The following is a 16,927-nucleotide window of genomic DNA, read 5'->3' as shown; positions in this document are numbered from 1 at the left end:
GAGAAGGCTACATGACAATGGAGGCAGAGATGACAGTGTTGTGGCCACAAGCCAAGGAACATTGGGGCTGCTGGAAGAAGTAAGAAAGGGTCTTTTCCTAGAGCCTCCGGAGGGAGTGCAGTCCTGCTGACACCTCAGTTTTGGACTTCCGGCCTCCAGACTGTGAGAGAATCAGTCTCTGTTGCTTGAAGCCACCAGTTTGTGGTCTTTGATTACAGCAGCCCCAGAGACCTGTGCACCACTTCCCTATCCAGCCCCTGTAGTCCTTTCTCTGTGAGCCCTGGTGATGCCCCAGTACTTACCAACCCGCCCTGAGTGGCTGTGATGCGATCACCATACCGACAAACCCTCACCTGTGCCCACCTTTGATAACATGTTTTGTCTCTGGTGCCATTCGAAGTGAGCACTTTCCCAACATTTTCTTTGAGCATTTCTGGGATGTGGATCTTTTTATCTCCCTTCCTAGGTAAGAGAGGGCAATGGTGGTTCAGCGGTAGAATCCTCACCTTCCTTGCAGGAGACCTGGGTTCCATTCCTGGTCAGTGCATCTCGTTGCAGCCACCACCCATCTGTCAGTGGAGGCTGTGTGTTGCTGTGATGCTGAACAGGCTCAGTGGAGTTTCCAGACTAAGACACACTAGGAAGAAAGGCCTGGCCCTCTACTTCTGAAAATCAGTCAATGAAAATGCTATGGATCACAACAGAATATTGCTTCCAATAGAGTGCTGGAAGATGAGCCCCCTAGGTTGGAAGGCACTCCAAATACACAGTGGCCGCAACAGTAGACTTGGGCACACCAGTGATCAGGAAGATGGTGCAGGACCGGGTAATGTTCAGTTCTGTTGTGCATGAGGTCACCAGAGTTGGGGCTGACTCGAGGGCAGCTAACAACAACTGATAAGAAAGAACAGGCTCAGAGAAGTTAAACAGCCTGCCTAAGGGCACACAGCTAGGAAATGGTGGAGCTGGATTCTAGCTCAGTGTGTGGGACTTCAAAGCCTGCACTCTCCCTATGATATTCAATATTCCTTTACACTATAGTATAAAGTAATCATAACCATAACCTCTATAGAGTAACCCTAGGGGATCAGGTCACTGTAGAGGCTGAATAAACACTTTTTTTTTTTTTAACACACTCAGCCACGTCACCGAGTGCCACTGTGAGCTGAATGCCTCTCATTCATACTTGGAGATTAATTATTCGTCACAGAGCTTCTGTGGATGACACTGTACGAGACTCGGTGGCCCAGACACATTGCAGGGTCCACTCACCACTGTACATCCAATGGTGGCAGGACGAGGTTCTGACTCAGGCCTCGCGTCCAAGCCCCCCAAAGCCGGGACCAGAGCAAGCCTTCAGCCTCTGCCAGGGACAGGCCGCTCCTGTTGGCCCCAAGGCGGCCAAGGTCAGCCCCTGATAGGTTTTGTGCTCAGATAGGTGGGCTGGCAGCAGTGGGATAATAGGGAAGATACCAGCCAGATAGTGGAGATGATGATAGCTGTCTGGCTGGAGACAGCGACTGACAGCTGTCCCACCGCAGCTCCCTGAAGCCAGCAGAAGAGGAGAACGGCTACAGTGCCACCACTGCTCAGTTCCTCTGTAACGGGGCACAGGGAGGTGCAGGCAGGGGAAGCCGCAGACAGACCCCAAACCTTATTTGCACAAGGGTTTTGCCTTCTCCCCTATCTGATCTTTGAATAAGAAGCAAAGTGGGCAGACAGACGGAACTGCCTTTGGTCTCACATCTGCGCTAGGCTTGCCTGGCAGGGGTGGTCAAGGGGGAGGGCGGGGAGAGCACCTGGCAACCCCTCCATGCCTGTCCCTGGGCCCCCTTCCTTTCTGAACCCAGATTTTCATCTCAGAAAGGAAGGGTTTTTCTTCTCTTTCCCTCTCCTGGCCGAGGCAAATTGGGGAAGATGAGCCGTACTCAAGGGGAGACTGCTGCAGTTGGGGTGGGGTGCTGCCTGAAGAGTCGGGGCCTTGGGACTTTCAGCTCTGCCCCCAGCTGCTGGCCTGAGCAGGTGGTGCCATCACTCTGTCCCTTGGTTTCTTTATCTGTCAAATGGGGCTAGAACAGCGTCTCCTCGCTCGGGAGGATGGGACAAAGACAGGCCTGTTTATTTTACAGGTGGGCAAATGCTGCCTCACCCTCACCTGGCCAGAGCGAGTGCCAGTTCTTTCCTCCTCCCACTTAGCTCTCAGGTCCCAGGGCAGGAGCAGGGGAGCCAGGCTGAGCTCACAGCCCCCAGGGGAGGGATGGGAGGGGCCTGGGGAAAAGATGCCCAGCAGAGAGGGTTGGAGGGCGTCCTTCCTCCTGCAGATGACTGAGCGGTCTCTGCAGATGCAGGGGCAAAACCGGTGACTTTGAGGCCTCCTTCCAGCCTGCGGTCCTTGCGCCATCCCTGGACTGGGGTAGGGGCGTCCACTGGTCAGCAGCCTAGGGCTGTACTCGCCATTCAGGGTCCTCCCAGCAGGGGGCACCCTTAGCATTCCACCCTCACCCTGGCTCTCCCAGAGGGTGGCAGGAGCCCTTTCATGGGTGAGCTGGGCAGCTGGCTCTAGGCCTGGGGGGCAGCAAGGGGTGGCCTGGGGCAGTGTGTCTGCCTGGACCACAGAGCCTGGTGTGGGGCAGTGGGCATGGGGCAGTGAGCTCAGTTCTCCCAACTGTAGTGCTCTCAGGGATCAGTCGCTGGCAACCTGAAGAACCCTGGGTGTAGGTGCTCGTCACAGCAGGAAGGCAGCCAGGGACAAGGAAACTGAGGCACAGAGCAAAGAAGGGGATGGGGCCAGGACTGGGCTGCCCAGGGCCCACTGCCTTGCCCGACTGAGGGAGAAGGCGCCTGGAATGGGGGAAAGGTCTTGGAGATGAGGGGGTGCAGCCTCAGGGGAGGTGTGATGGCGGTGGGGCTGCACAGGAGCCTACCTGTGGTCCCCCCTACCTTACACACTGCCCCCACAGGGTGAGACTCCAGGCTGTGTGACCAGGCTGCTCGTGAGGGTCTGGGCCTGTCAAAGGGAGAGCCTTGGGAGAGCCTCTCCTCAGATTACCCAGCTGAGGGGTTCCCCTCTCTGTGCCCGTAATTCTCAAAGGAAGGGCTTGACGCCCACTGGGCAGGGGGCTCCTGCAGCGATTTCCAAAAGGCCCCCACAAATGTTTTTTTCAGCATGTATTCAAAAAACAAAACCAACACAGCAAGCCTTCAGTTTCACAGGTACTAACATCTGGACAAGCTCAGGTGGGAGAGGTCATCGAGGTAGAATGGCGGCGAGAGGGACCCCATGGGGGGATGTGGGCCTGCAGAGATTCGGGGAGCAGCACAACTCTCCCCCATGTAGGGGCTGGCTCCCCTGGGCCCTCGTCCCAGGTGGAAGAGGGAGGGAGGCAGTGGCCAGGTGGGACCGCTCTAGGGGGCTAAAGGGGCTCCCTGGGAAGCATCACCCAGCAGGGATGCTCCCAAAGGCTCCTCCCACTGGTTTTTCCCGTTTGTTGGGGCTGCGGCTGGGCAGTGACTCATGGCCCGCTCACCTGATCCCCGGGACAAGGGAGAAACCCTAGCCAGCTCCATAACTGCTGGGGCACCTCCCTGGGCCAAGGCAGGCAGGTGTGACTGGGCTGCCCCTCTCACACCCACACAGCCCTCTCTGTCCCCAGCACTGCACAGCTGCTGCCCCTCCCCCAGGCTGGGCCCCAGGCCTCCCCTCCCATGTCCTCCTCCCCCCTCACCTGGGGTCTCTGCCTTCTCCATGAGGGGCATCTGCATAGATGGCATAGCTGAGGGTCTGGGGTTCTGCCCCAGTACTGCCTCTAGCTACTTGTGGGGCCCCCACCCAGTGGCTCCCACGCTCTGAGCCCCAGTTTCATGTCTCTGGATGATCCATCCAACCAACAAGCTTTCACAGGCCACCTGGCAGGCTCCCGGGGCTGCCCCTATCCCCAACCCACACTACCCAGCCCAGGCCCACCCAGGACTCCCCTCACCTAGAGCAGAGTCGGGGCTCAGTAAGGACCTCCTGGAAGACTCCCAGGAGCAGGCAGACTCTCCCAGGTGGACCCATGCTGGGGGTGGGTGCCTGGGCATGGCGGGCATTGGCCACTCACTCACCCCCTTCTTCCCTAAGCCTCAAGGAGCACAGGAGGCCCAATGAGGGGCAGGTCCCAGCAGGAAGGGAGGCCTCGGTCCTATAGAGACATAGTGGGCACAAGGTGTCTTGAGTTGGTGGTGGCCTCGCAGTGGCACTGTTGATGGGAAGAAAGGACTTGGTGGCTGAGCTGACAACAAAGGCTTTGCCAGACCAAGCAGATGGAGGGGTCCCCAGGACATGCCTGGAGACCAGAAATAGGACACTGGGGCTGTGGGGACAAAGGGTGGGGGCAAGGCCAGTGCCAGCACTGTCGGGGTATATGGGGCTGTGTCCAGCATTCAGGCGCCTGCCTGCCTTCCCATAGCTGTTCTTTGGCTTGACCACTGTGACATAGAGTTAGCTATTCTGACAGCAGGGGGCAGGCCCCAGGTGATGGTGGGCTTTGAATTTCCCAACGGCACCCCAAGTGGGATGCCGCTGGGGGCCCGGACGTGGGGTTCCAATCAGCAGGTGTAGGTGAGAGTCTGAATTTACACCAAGTGTCTCCCAGGCTCTCCTGCTTACCCAGCCTGTTGTCTGTAGAGAAACACGGGCCTGAGTTCTGCGCCCGCTGATCACTGGAGGGACCCACACATAGATGGAGGGCTGGCCGCATGCACCACTGGGCGTGGCGCTGGGGTGAGTGTGCCCAGGAGTGGACGTTGGGGGAGGGAGAGGAGGAGTGGGCCTTGGCCCAGGCAGAGCTCCAGGTAGGGGAGGGCAGGCACCGTCAGCCACAGCCATGATCTGCTGGCAGAAGCAGAGGTCTGGGGCAGCCACCAGGCTAGAGCTGGTGGGGGCTGGGTTGGGAGCGGTGGGGAGCAGGCCCTCCCTCGCCTGCCTGTCCTAGACCTCTTGCCTGCCCGAGCCCCTGAACTCAAGGAAAGCTGGCTAAGAGAGGGCTGAAGAAGGCAGGCCTGGGGGCTGCACCCGAGCCTACACCGCTGGGACCCCTGTCTTTCCACCCCACTCCAGCCCCCCATACCTATAGGCCCTGTCTTTCTGCTGGTGCCAGGTCTTGTTCATGCACCTGAAAAGCAAATTACCAGAGGGAAAAAGGCAAACCCTGGTGAGCTGGGGCCTCCAGCATGCTGGAGCCCTGGGTGGTAGCTGAGGGGCTTCTGCACACCGATTGTCCCAGACCCCAAGGATTTCAAGAGGCCCCCAGCCCACCGCTGGGCAGCAATTATTCGGACGAGGAGGCCGAGGAGGGCACCGCTGCACGGAGGGCTGGGAAAGACCCCCCGCCCCCCGCCGTGGCTGATTGTACCCTGTTCAAGGATACCTGCCTTTGGAGTGGCAGGGCCATGGCTGGGGGCCGAGAGCGCAGATGGGTTGCAGTTCCAGGGGGTCTCCATCTCAGTCCTGCCTGCCCCCACTGTCTGTGCCCCGTCTCCTCTCTAAGCAAGTTGGTGCATCTGAGGTTTGGGTTTTGTTGATGTGGAACACGGTGATGTCAAAGCCCACGCGGCCCGGTGCTGGCCCAGAACGAGGCCTCCACAAGCAGGACATCCTCCACTCTCTACACACGTGTGACACTGAGGGTGGCACCAGGGCCTGAGGGCATGGATGCTGGGGAATGTCCCTGTGGCCACATGCACACAAGCATGCGTGTGTGTGCTTGTAAGTCTCGGACCCGGAGCCAGGGGGCCTGGAGAGACATGAGTGCAGACTGGGTCCATGGTGCTCCCTGAGGGGGTGCCGCACTGCCTACAGGGCCCAGCCCCAGCCCCCCACTCCCTGGCTGGGTGGCCTTGGGCATGACATTGGACTTCCCTGTCTGTCCACTTTCTCATCTGTAAGATGGGTACAACTATGGCAGCACCTTCTTGCTGCTGTGCCCTCTAGGACAAGTGACACGTGTGCCAGCCTCGGCACCATGTCCGTGCAGAGCAAGGGTTAGATCAACGTTGGCCACTTGTGCCTGGTCTCCCACCAAGCCTTCATCTTCCATAGCCTCAGTTTCCTCAAGTTAAAAAAAACAGGCAAAGAACAGCTGACTCGGGGCTGGCGTGAGGACTCTGTCACCGACTGCACAGCTTCCTCCTTGCAACTTCCTTTAACACAGTGACAGTGGCGATGCGGCAGCAGGGCCTTCTGGGGAGCACCAGGAGCTGTGTCTGATTCTGGGGGTGCAAGGGCAGGTGCCCAGGAGGCTGTGAGCACACGTGCTGGAGGATTTTAACAAGAGGGCCCCCCATGGACGTGCGGAACACTCTCCAACAGCTGTTTCGGTAGCAGCTGTAGCAGGAACTCAGCCTGGTTCAGACTCCTCTCTGGGTGCCCCCCCAGAGCCCCATGAGGGAGGCGGCAAGGGAAGGGGTTATGGGGAGCATGGTGGTCTGGACCGCCACTCCCCAGAGGGAAGCCCTTCGCCATGGAGACCCCGCCCCTGTGGGTCGCCTCATTGCCTGCCCTGCCCCCCCACCCGCGAGTACCCCAAACACCCATTCTTGGTGTGAGTCAGCATCCATTTCTACCACCTGTGACCCAAAATTCTCTTTTTATAAGTACATAAAAATAAAATTTATTTTCAGATATTGATTTTGTACCCAGCAGCTCTTTTTAAAGATTTTGTCGCATTTGCTCTTTCTCTCCTTCTGTGTAACGTAGCCAAACCATTAGCAGCAGGTCAGCCACAGACCCTGTGCCACTTTATCCCTAGACACTTCAGCACCTACCGTGTGTGAACACGGCCTCCTCGCACCCTGCACAGGTCAAGCAGATCACAGACTGCCCATGCAGTGCGCCCAGGTATCTCCACAGCCCTCGCAGCTGTCCCTCCACCCCATCCAGGTCCTGTCAGGGGCTCTCCTTTGCCTTATTTGACCTTGGCCTTTTGGGAGTATCCAGAGCAGCTGGTTTGCAGAATGTCCCTCCACAGGGATTTCTCTGAGTACCCCCTCATGGCTCCATTTGGGTTAAGCATCTTGGTTAAGCACCATGCTGGTGACATTGGGAGTCACCTGGGGGAAACCGAGGCTCAGAGACGTGGAGGAATGTGGTCACCACTGCTTGGGTGGGGCTGGCACCGTGGGGCTTCCTCTGGTTCCTGGAGGACTCAGACTGGAGGCTTCCAACTGGGGGTGACCTCGACTGAGTCAGGAGGGTAGTCCCCAGCCCCACAGCAGTGGGGTCTTATGTCACTGCCTCTGGAGCTGTCCACCACGTGTGTGCTGCCTGGCGCTTCCAAGCCAAGCCGGGTTTCAGGTGGGTGTGTGGCTGGGATCTGTCAGGGCCTGGCAGATCCACACAGAGGGCAGAACGGAAGGTCCATGGCAGAGGTGTGGCCAGGGCTAGGCCACCATGGCAGTGGGGCAACAGCACTGAGCACTGGGGAGCTGTTACCCTCCTAGGGCCAAAGAACAAGGAGTGTGGGGGCACAGGGCCCACTGAGGTCGTGTGAGGACTGTCTGTCCCCTCCTCCCTTCCCTCCTACACTTGGGTCTCCTGCTTCTGTCCCCCGCAGGCCCCACCCACCCAGAAGCCAGAGAGCAAGATAGCTAGGGGCAACCTCCCCAGGACAGAGCAGGGTGAAGAGCAGGGGCCAGGGAGTGGGAGGCTCACAGCATCCCAGCAAGCTGCTCCCATCTGGCCTCCTGCCATGGAGGACCCTAACTCACATCAATACACAAGCACAGAACTGGTTTAGGGAGATGGGTGCAGTTGGGGTGGGGGGAGGAACCCCCCTAGGTGCCCTGCTAGGCAGGATGACTTTAATTATTCCACAGAATGTTGTGTCTTGGACAAAGGTGGGCTCCAAGAAAGTCAGCTTTGTTCAAACCCTGCTGTGTGGCTTCAGACAAGTCGCTGAACCTCTCTGTGCCTCATGGCTCACCTTTAATATAATTTACCTGGCAGGACAGCCTCAGGGACCCTGAGAGATGACGCTTCGATGGATCAAGTGCAGGAGCTTAGCATAGGCCTGCTCCACTCTTTCCCACTCCACCCCACCTCACCTCACCTCCCTGTGGCCAGGGCAATACCCCCAAGGTGCCCAGGCTATTATCTAGGCCAGCACACCCTCCCCACTCAGGCAACAGAGGTCAACCACTAGGCACAGGTGAGCAGCCGGCAGCTAGGGAGGGCCTCCATACCTGCCTATTGCTGTGCAGCCCTAGGCAGTGTCCAAGAGAACAAGCAGAGGCCACGCCCTCCTCCCACAACACCCCACCTCTCCCCAAGGTGCTGCCCCATTTGCCTTTCCCAGGCTTGTTTTGGTCATAAGTTACCAGCATTGGATGGGGATGCTGGGTTGGGCTGGGGGCTGGTAGTGGGCTGTGTAATAGTCCCACCTACGTGCCCCAGGTTGGGAAGGGGTCTCTCCTGTGTCTCACTGGGAAGGCCTCTTGCCCCTCCCCTGCTCCCCGCTTATCTCATTTTGGGGTTTGCTCCCAAGGGGTGACCCAGGCTCAAGTGAGCTCTACTCGGCCACCAGTGGGCAGTGTGGCCTGCAAGAGGGCTGAAGAGACTGTGAGAATAGGAACCTCTCATTACCCATCCAACCAACGTGTACTTGCTCCATGGACACCCTCCCCCCCCAGGGCCGACACAGCCCAGGCCTCTGGGGCACCTGGGGTGCCATCTGGGGGCACAGGCTGCTCAAACCACACACCTCCCAGGCCAGGCTCTCCGGTGGGGCCTGGACATCATTTCCAACGGAGCCCTGAGCACCAAGCCACACTGGGCACGTGCTCCCTGCCCCAGGTTCACGGCCCTGAGTTGGGTCTGTTTCCCCTGAGTCTCCACTTTTTACCCACTTCCCCTGGCTGCCCTGAAAAAGGCCGAGCAGAGTCGCAGATTTGGGGCTGTGACTATTTGTAGGGCAGGGAGGTGGAATCAAGAACATCCTGGGCAAGGGCCCCAAGCCGTGTCCTCTCTACTTTGGATGGGCCAGAGACCTTAAGCCACTGGTGTTCAAGACAAGTGTTCTAAGGTGGGACACTCCTGAACCCAGGCAGGACTCTCAGGGGTCCCCCAACTCCCACTCTGGCATCAGTGAGACCCTGCCTGGAAGCACCACAGAGGGGTCCAAACACAGCCCCTCCTTTTTCAGAGGCCATTGGGCCCAGAGAGGACAGGGTCTCTCAAAGCCCCCTACCCTACAGCTGCACCTGAGCACTGGGGCTGCAAAGCTGCTAAATTACGCGCGGGAACCCTCACCCCCGGATCTTGTTTGTGCTAATGGCTTTTCAGGGGTCCTCTGACGCCTCGAGTCCCCTCCTCCCAGCTGGCCTGATTAACAATGAGTGCAATGCCAGGAAAACGATTAATTTCCACCTTCAAGTTTACTTCTGGGAAAGTTCACCAATTAACTCAGCAAGTGGAGGCTTCCAGAATCAAAGGCGAAGGAACCCAGGCTGGTCCTGTGGGGGAAGGGCAGCAGGTGCTGACGCCAGCCTCTGGTTCCTGGAGGACTCAGACTGGAGGCTTCCAACTGGGGGTGACCTCGACAGAGACAGGAGGGTAGTCCTCAGCCCCACAGCAGTGGGAACTGGTCCTCAGAGCCGGCTGGAGCTACATCCTGGTCGAACTCGGTGTTGCTGGGAGATGACATGGTGGGACAGGTAGTGGGGGCTCAGAGGGCATCCACGCCTGTACTGTAGCACAGGGCCTGATGGCCAGCTAGGGGAATTCAGGATGTCCCACCTGATTATCCTTTCCTTGTTTTGTGCAAAGCCAGGTTCCCCACCTCCCATGCAGGGTTCCAAACCCTCCTGCCCCAGAGCTCCCCACTACCATGTGCTGGCAGCAGGCCTTCAGCCCAGTTACCTAGGTTGCAATGTGGCTCCCCCAGTCCTGCTCCTTGGTTCTCATCTTTCCCCTTGGTCTGTGTGAGTTGGGGCAAGGGGCTGATGGCCCTCCTCACCACAGGACCCAGGGAGGTACCCTTCACACAGCAGGCGTGTAGCCTCAGGGAGCACACGCTCATGTGGAAGGAAACCACAGACACACCCGGGGGGCTGTATCGGGGCGGCTAGGCGGTGCCCTCACTAGGCGGATGGTGCCAGGAGGGGGCAGTTGGTCCCTCTGGGAGGCTAGAAAAAAAAAACAGGAAGGCAACCCACACACAAAAAAGGGGACTCAAAAGGCCAGAAGCAACGGGGGGCTTCCTCAGGGCCAGACCGGTGAGACGTCCTCAGGCCAGCTGCTCCTGGACTGGGGCCTTCCCTGGCTGCCCATGGGGTGGTTCAGGGGAGTCACTGTGCCCAGGTTTCCCAGGCAGCGGCCCTCCGGATGCCTGGCTTAGGAATGCCTTCCAGGCCCACTCCAGAGGGTGACAACTGGCAGGGCCCAGTGACTTTACCACTTTGTAAGGGCAGCTCAGAATCTTGTCTCCTGCCAGTCAAAGGCCACCTTGTCCCCTCTCTCGGCTTCCTCTGCATTTCCTGCCGATCCAGGTCCAATTCTCTCTGTCACTGCAAAGGGAGGGGGCTTTGGCCTGACCACAGCCAATTGTCCTTCACTGAACCCCAGTTCTTAGAATTGTAAATTAAAACAAACTGCATTTTTAAATCACAAACACAGGCCATTTTATCGTCTTTATTGCATAACAACCATTAATGAAGTGTAGCCCCTGCCACCTTAATTGCTTGAGGGCTAAAGTTCAATTCCTGTTGTCCAAGCTGGCTGGTCAGGAGATCCTTTGGGTCGTCCACGTCCTGGCACAAGAGAAATGTAAATCTAAGGCAGGAGCTGAGGATGGAATGACCAGCCTGACAAGGCTGCGCCGTGGAGCCGGCACTGCCCGACTCAGGGATCGATGAGTCCTGGGGACTTCTAGACACAAAAGAGGGCACTTCCACGGGGGCATAAAGGGTGGGAGATGAGGCCTGAGTCCCCGATCAAGCTGATCCTCAGCCCACCTCCTCCTCTTCCCTGCCAAGGAAGGCATAGGAAGGATGGAGATACAGGCCCTTCCACGTACCCCCACTTCCCCAGTAACAGAAAAACAGATGACCACATGGTGAGGCCAGTCCTCGGAGCCTCTCCCAGCCCTTCTAGGCACAGCCACCTTCCTGGGATTTCGGCACTGCTAGGGGTGGCAGCCCAGGAGGGCCCAGAGTGCCCTCTTCTCTCCGAAATATGTACCCAAGCATCTGCAGGACAGTGTAGTCAGCCACCAGAGGCTCACAGCTTCCGTTGTGGAGGGAGAAGCCCAGCAACTGCGATCCTAAGCCCACTGCACAGCCATACAGGTGTAGGGGTGGGGCGGGGCACCAGTGTCTGTGCTGCAGCCAGAGTGTGGCCCACAGGGGGACCACAGGCCCATCAGACACCACTAGTGCCCTGCCTCCCCCCAGTCCCCCTCCTCCAGTCCCCAGGACCCCAGACACATTAATCATTAACTTCCTCGGACTATCGCTGACCCCAAAAGGAAACAAGGGGAGGGTTCCTGGAGAGGGGACACCGCTGCCAGGGTGGGGAGGTCAGGAGGTGTCATCTTACAAGAGGCCCCCGTGAGGGGTCACCCAAAGTGGCCTTGGGGTGCAGACCCAGAATCAAGGCAGAGGTGCCTCTACCTCGGCTCTTGTTCTCCCCTCCCCCACCCATCCTTGGGTGGGGGGGGAGGCGATTCATCGCTCCCCAGTTCAGGAAGCTTCGCCTTCTCCCAGAAGTGACCTCAGGAGGCTGGGGGTTGGCAGATGTGGGGGCAAGACCCCAGGCCAGGGCAGACTTCCAGACAGAAGGTAGGTTCTGAAGGGAGAGGAGGCCCCCGCCCTGGAGGTCTGGCGCAGCCCAAGGGTAGAGGCTCCCTGGAGAAAACGAGGGGGGGGGCGGGGGGCGCTTTCCTCCAGAGCCCTGCTGAGCTATTGTTACCCCGGCCCAGGCCAGGGCATTTTTCCAGGAGGCTGTGACAACCCCCAAAAATAATAATGCCCCTCCCCCAGCAGCAAGAACTCTGGAAAAACAGCTGCTGCCACGAGCGAGAGGAAAAACAAGGTCAGGCGCTGCGAAGATTTGATGCAAGGCGCGCGCCACCGCGGCCCGGCTGTCCCTCCTGCTCCAGCGCCACTGAGGCAGTGCTGGCCGAGGCCCCCGGGGACTGGGCAGAATGCGTTTGAGCCTCCTTCCGCCCCAGCCCCCAGGGGACTAAACCCCTCTGCAAAGGATCACCAGATAAATGGGGGGCCCCATTGCCGTCAGGAGCATCCAGCCGACTTTAATCAGAAGTGACAGCAGAATAGGGCGCAGGCGGGCCAGGAGACGGCGGCCTACGGATCCGTTAGCGCGCCTGGAAAGTTCCACGTGCTATGCTCACTCCCTGCCGGCCGCACTCGCAGATCGGGCCGAGAGGGGTTCCAGGTGCAGGAACCAGCAGGCCGCGGTCAGTTCTCCTGCGCTCTCGGAGCCACGTCGTGGCGGGCGCCTAACGGGCCCTGAGGAGCGCATTGTTTTGCACAAAGCAGCGCCTCGGAGCGCTCGATCCAGGCCTAGCCGCCTGGGTTCACGGGCGGCTGACCCACGCGCCCGGCCGGGGAGCTGTCCGAGGGCCGCGGGGCGCCTGGGACGCAAGACCCCGGAGGCTGCGCTGGGAATTTGGACGTTTCCAAAAAACCTCAGCGGTCCCAGTGGGGAAGTGGAGCCAGGGACAAGGCCACCTCATGCGCGCCAGCGAGGCCTGCGGGCGGAGAAATGCGGCCCTGCCCAGCCCACCGCAGGAGAGGCCTGCAGCTCCTCCCCTGGGCCCGGCAGGCCTCCGAGCCAGGGTCACCTGCTTTTCCGGAAGAAATCACAAATAATTCTCAGTGTTTTCCAAACTGGGGAGCTGGGGCTGAGGAGGTGGGAGGACGCAAAGGGGCGATGGAACCCACAGGTTTTTTACTTTAAAAATTCTGTATATTCTTGTCACAATCGCTTTTCGTTAAGACCACAAACATCCAATTTGGCTTAGCCTAATAAAATCTGCCGGAGCTCCCTAAAACGGAAACATTCTGGTGAATTAAGTTGTGAAACCTAATCTATTATATCCATAAAGGAGAATCCTTTCATTGTAAATTCAGGTTATAAAGAAGCTGTACCTGAGCACCAGCATCCCTTTGGATTTGCTACTTCAGCGCTTATCAATGACTTCACAATTGTTGGGCTACCCTCTCCCCATCTCCCTGCAACAAAAATTACAGGGGGCAACATTTCTTTTAATAGCATGAAAAGGTCAGAAGCAACCAACACAGCAACAGGGGTGTAATTAAAAAAAAGACACCCCCCCCCACGCTTTTCAAGGTGCAGTTATTATTTCCCCCAGTAATTTCAAGTTTTAAAAAAATTCTAAAGGGCCCAGACTTCACGTTTTCTGGCCCTCTAGGCCAGACGCTGCGGGTGCAGCTTCTGGTGGACCCAGCCCCAGCCTGCGCCCTCGCTGTGAGGGGACGCCCCAGCCTGCACCCTCCAGGAGCTGCCATACTGGGCTGGGGCAGGGCCGCTCTGGGGCAGGGGGCTGCTCCTCCAGGACCTTCGTGCCCAGCCCCCAGCCCGAGAGTACCTGCTGGTCTCCGGAATGGCTGGCCAGACAAAGGAGTCACCACAGAGGGGTTAATCCACCCCCTGCATCCGCCATGCCACAACCCCCTCCTGCAGCTCCAGCAGCTTAGGAAACTTGGGGACCCTAACATTTATTTGGTTTACAAATGGGGGTATTTGCTACCCTTTCTCTGATGGGATCGTTGGGCTCCCCTAGAATACCCCCCACAACACCTTCATCCATATCGGAGAACTAATTCACTCTGGTCTGGGCCTGCGTAGAGTCGAGGTCACCAAGAATGACAAGGAAATCGGTAAGTTTAGAAATTCCCAGGGAACCAGAGCTCAGGGCTCCGCAGGAAAGATTTATGGGGTGCCTCTGAGTGTCCTGGCCAAGCTTAGGCCTCCAGTGTGCCTCAACTAATCTGTGAGTCCCATCTAATTCTTTTCCTGCCGCTTCCACCTCACTGTCCAGTGAGGGAACAAAGGGACTTGGTGGGGGATGGGGCCGCCAGCCCGCGGGAGGGGTCGGTTGGCAGCCCCCCCCCCACCCGGGAGGGTGAGGGATGAAGGGTGACTAGACCAGGCCCAGGCCCTGGAGACCCGCTCTCCCTCTTGGCTGGGCCCGGAGGTGTCCCCAGAATCGCCCTAGGGCAGCAGGCGAATGCAAAGCTCCTTTCTCCATAAATGCAAAAGAGGCTGTGGGGCAGCGGAGTACAGGCGACAGGCCCAGGGCGCCAGCACATGGCCAGCAGACACGGAAGGAGGCCTGGCTGCTGGGCTTCCTGCCCCAAAAAGATCCGCCCGAGCGGGTGAAGGAGAGAAGCTTGCATTTCTCCTGTTTAAAAAATACAAAATGGAAAACGATTTTCGTGATCACCACCGATAAGTCAGCTAAAACCAGGCATAATTAAGAGTATGGGGGATTTGGGGACCATAAATCTGGGAAACCTCCCGCTGGCCGGGGTTTATTCGGGGAGAAGAAAAGCCCTCATTTTGGTGGACGCGGGTCAGCGCCGGGAGCGCCACGCCAGCCGCACAAGCGAGGCCGCTCAGCCAGGACGCCGTGACCCTCAGGGGACCTCTCTCTCAGCCCGGAACCCGGGACTTGGGGCGAGCCAGAGGGCCCCCGGGCTCCCGCCGCTAGCCGAGGTCGGCGCCCTTTGTCCAGGCTGCGACCCTGCAGGGGAATCGCCTTCTTTCCCCCTCCAAACTCGGATGAAACTACCCGGAGGTGTGTGGGGACCGGGAGGCCAGCACTTTGGACAACGTGCTCCCTGCAACTCGGGACTCCCGCACCCCACCCTGTTTTCTCGGTCCTCTTCGGCCCTTTGTTCTAATTTACGGGGGGCGGGAGAAAAAGACAAAACCGCCCTTCACTATCAAGTCCCTTCATTTTCTAGTTTCGGCACAAGCGGAAGGAGTTCATTTCACTCCAAAAGGGTTGGTCCCCCCGGGTGAGGCCAAATTTCCAATTCCCCACATAACTAGGACGCTTTGCTTTTCTCAAAGTCCTCAAACAAAACCAGCCTAAATCCAGACTAACCAGGGAAGAAAGTGGGGAGCGCATCGGCTCAGACACTTCTATTTTGGGAGAGGGAGGAAGAGAAGATGAATTCTTTCTCTGAAAGCACCCCAAGATGAAAGCGCGCCCTTTCCAACTCCCTGCAGCCTTACTCTTTGTTGCAACTACCCGGCCCTTCCCGAGAACAAGAGGGGGACTCCAGGTTCGCCTCCAGAAGGCCCCCTCAACGACTCTCCGAGGGTTTCTTTTGTTTGCAGCGGGCATGGGGGAGGGGACAGGGCCTCTCCGCGCCGGCCGGCTTCTGGGCTGGAGAGGAGCTCTGCAGAACCAGGGGCGCCGCCCGCCCAGCGGGGCACCAAGGTCAGCTCTCCCATCCAGAGCTTCCGCCCCTCACAGCTGAGCGCCCCGCTCGAAAACAATCCGGGCTGCGGGGGCTGCGGAGGGGGCGGCTACAGGAACAAAGCCCATCGCCGCGCTCCGCGGCCGGGCAGGGCGCACGTCTCCCCGAGAACCAAACGGCACCAGGAGGACGGGTGCCAAGCCCGCGGCGGGGAGGGGGTCTCCAGGCTGCGCTGCGACCCGGGCGGGTGTCCCCGCCTGCAGGAGGCCTTTCGCGCGGCCAAAGGCGCGAACACACGGGCCGCTTCCCGGTCCAGCGCTCGGGCGCCGGCAGAGGTCACGCACGTACCTGGCGACGCTGGAGGAGGCCGCAGGCCCTCCGCCGGCGAGGGCGCCCCGAAGCAACCCGCCGGCCCGGAGCCACGGCCTGCCCCTCCGCCGGGCCGCCAGCCTCGGGACGGCCGAATCCGCTTCCAGGCCGGGCCCCAGGCCAGCGTCCCCAATCTGCGCAAGGGGCCCACGCCGGGGGTCTGGAGGCCGGGGAGCAGCGCCCGGGCCGCGAGGCTCCAGGCCGGGCCAAGCCGCGGGGACCCACGCGGAGCCCGCGGGGAAGACAAGGCGGCGGGCGGGCGGGAGCCCGGGCGGAGGGGGCGGGGTGCGGCTGGCTCCGGCCCCGCCCCCGTGGAGGCCCCGCCCCGACCCCGAGGGCAGCGGCTGCCCGGCGTCCCGCGTGGTCCGGCCTCCGCCGCCCAGCCCCAGGGGAGCCCGCGCCCGCCCCCTTAAACCCCGCGCCGCGCTCGCTCCGCCCAATCGCCGCTCGCCGCCGCCGCTCCCTTTGTCTGGGCCGCCAGAGTAGGCCAATGGGGCCGCGCGGAGGCGGGGAGTGGGGCGGGGCGGCCAATGGGCGGCCGGCTGGCCCGGGGGCGGGGCTCCGCGCGGGCGGTGCGGAGGGGGGACAGCGGAGAGCGCGGTGGGGAGCTGCGCGGGCTCCGAACCCGAAGGCTTCCCTCTGCGCTGTCGAGGGCGCGTAGGGACCGCGGCCTTGGTGTCCCGGGCAGGGCTTCTAATTGGTTCTTCAGGTTCGCACCCCTGCTGAGAATTTGCATTTCTGATAAGCTCCCGAACCTACTCCCATCGGTCGATTCGGACTCATAGCGACCCTATAGGACAGAGTAGAATTGCGCCATAGTTTCCAAGGAGCGCCTAGCAGATTCGAACTGTGGGCCTTTTGATTAGCAGCCGTAGCACTTAACCACTACGCTACCAGGGTTTTCTAACAAGTTTCCGAGCGATCCTAATGCTGCTGGTTAGGGGCCAATTCTGAGAACCACTAGTAAAGCCTTGGTTCTCGAAATTTATCATACATAGGAATCAACCTGAAGATCTTGTTAAAATGTAGATTTTTGGTTCAGTATATATATTTTTTTATATCTGCAGTGGAAAGTCTCAACAGGGGTTCTAAGCAGAAGGAGCCCCTT

General features: G+C 59.4%; 1 long non-coding RNA gene across 1 annotated transcript; it reads right to left on the bottom strand.

The window, feature by feature from the left end:
* Positions 1-8,043: 8,043 nt before the first annotated feature.
* LOC104846538 (uncharacterized) lies at positions 8,044-16,050 on the bottom strand. Its single transcript, XR_010318262.1, has 2 exons — positions 15,799-16,050; positions 8,044-13,230 (listed from the first exon to the last, which is right to left on the bottom strand). It is a non-coding gene; the product is annotated as an uncharacterized LOC104846538 (long non-coding RNA).
* Between the last annotated feature and the right edge of the window lie 877 nt (positions 16,051-16,927).

The sequence above is a fragment of the Loxodonta africana genome, chromosome 18, assembly GCF_030014295.1.
Source record: "Loxodonta africana isolate mLoxAfr1 chromosome 18, mLoxAfr1.hap2, whole genome shotgun sequence".
Taxonomy (NCBI): domain Eukaryota; kingdom Metazoa; phylum Chordata; class Mammalia; order Proboscidea; family Elephantidae; genus Loxodonta; species Loxodonta africana.
The sequence above is the reverse complement of the archived record's forward strand: the minus strand, read 5'-3'. Positions and strand labels throughout refer to the sequence as shown.